At 45.4% G+C, this 1,866-nt stretch overlaps 1 pseudogene; it reads left to right on the top strand.

The window, feature by feature from the left end:
• The first annotated feature begins 351 nt into the window (after window positions 1-351).
• On the top strand, window positions 352-469 carry LOC126177875 (5S ribosomal RNA; annotated as a pseudogene).
• The last annotated feature ends 1,397 nt before the right edge of the window (window positions 470-1,866 follow it).

Genomic DNA, 1,866 nt, shown 5'->3' with positions numbered 1-1,866 from the left:
TGCCTTGACTTTGGTTGGGATGGACACTTTCGATCGATCGATAGGCTCCAGCACTGCACGTGCGGCAAGGAACGTCATCAGGTGACGTCATGTATTCAACATTTGAGATCCACTTTTATGGTATTTCACGACATTTCGCCTCCCCATGTGTCTTATATTAAATTACTTGTCTCAGTCATTTACCACTCTTCGAAGGTTTTTAAACTTAATGAGAATCAACCCATATAAAGTAATGTTCTCTTGTCAGCAATCTCTAGAACATGTGCCAATTTAAATGTTAGGGGAGACAGTTAACTCCTCTAGCTCAAACATCCGGGGAGCGGCGATAGTGCAGCCTCTACTAACACCACCGGCAACGGCCTTGCCGCAGTGAATACACGGGTTCCCGTGAGATCACCGAAGTTAAGCACTGTCGGGTGTGGTCGGCACTTGGATGGGTGACCATCCAGACCGCCTTGCGCTGTTGCCATTTTTCGGGGTGCACTCAGCCTCGTGATGCCAATAGAGGAGCTACTCGACCGAATACTAGCGGCTTCGGTCAAGAATACCATCATAACGAGCGGGAGAGCGGTGTGCTGGCCCCACGCCCCTCCTCTCCGCATCCTCCTTGAGGATGACACGACGGTCGGATGGTCCCGGTAGGCCATTCATGGCCTGACGACGGAGTGCATTAATGCCACCAGCCTTTACCCTGATGTTGTCAGAATTGAGGATCGTTCAATACGAACTGGCATGTTCAATGTAGGAGGCACAGATTACTAAATCAATTAACAAAAAAGTAGATCAATTTAATTTTCCCCAGCCAACTGAAACCACCGATAGGTTGCATCAGCAGAGAACTATCGAATGTTGGGAATGGACAAATTTCCATGAGCACCAATCATTTGATTCATAAATCATACAAGATGACGTAAATTTGTATAATTTCCAAAGGGGGTTAGTTTCAAATTCAAGCCAAGGGAACGACGACCGCTATCGTGGCCACAGAATTCACAGTACCCCAGGACCATCAACCTGCGTCTTGAGCAGCTCGAACACCTCTCGCCAGAAAGCCGAAGCATCATTTGCCTTGCCATCCGCAGTCATTTTGGCTACAAGAACCTTTTTCTATAGTAAGACGCAAACTGCTGTGTGAGGTTCAAGGACACAAAACCACTGAGACACGCTCTCTCAGTCTCAATTCGTTGCAGTTCTTGGCAGGCATCACTTCATGATTAGCGTTAGTGAGGCTGTTGCCGCCTTTTTCGCGATACATGTGCTGGTTTACACCACCATGGAAGCAGTCTTACGTTACTACCTTCCGATTTTGTCAACGAATTCGCAGGAGAACGCTTGAAGTGAATCCGTTCATGATTAAGATGAGAACAAGCGATATGCACGTCGAGAAATCAGCATTACGGTTCCATTGGCAATACAGCGGTAAGCTTTGTCACGCTGCTACTGTGTGTATGATGGCATTACGTGATTACTATAGGCCCGTTATCTTCGTTGGTTATCCTAAATTCTGGAAATTCATCTCGTCTAGTTCTCTGACCTGTACTAAGTACTGAACAAGTTATCAACATTTCTTAGTGACTTCTATATCTTTTCATGTATATTTGGCTTGGCCCACAGCGAGCCTACGTGTCGCTGAATAGTCCATATATGTTGGCCGGCATATTCTCACTTTTTATAATGAGACTGCCTCCCTTTTCTGTGTTTTTCAATAATGTAGCTGTTTTAATTATAATTGTTTTTCTCCTACTGGCGCATTGTTTCCCCCTGTTTCTTTCACTAACCTCAAGAATAGAATTCCCTGCTGTAAGAGAAGTTATCTATGTCTCCAAGGTCCAGGGAGCGGAAGATTAACAGGTTACATCACTTTAA

The sequence above is a fragment of the Schistocerca cancellata genome, chromosome 3 (genome assembly GCF_023864275.1).
Source record: "Schistocerca cancellata isolate TAMUIC-IGC-003103 chromosome 3, iqSchCanc2.1, whole genome shotgun sequence".
Taxonomy (NCBI): domain Eukaryota; kingdom Metazoa; phylum Arthropoda; class Insecta; order Orthoptera; family Acrididae; genus Schistocerca; species Schistocerca cancellata.
Note: the sequence above shows the minus strand (reverse complement) of the source record. Positions and strands in the feature narration are given on the sequence as shown.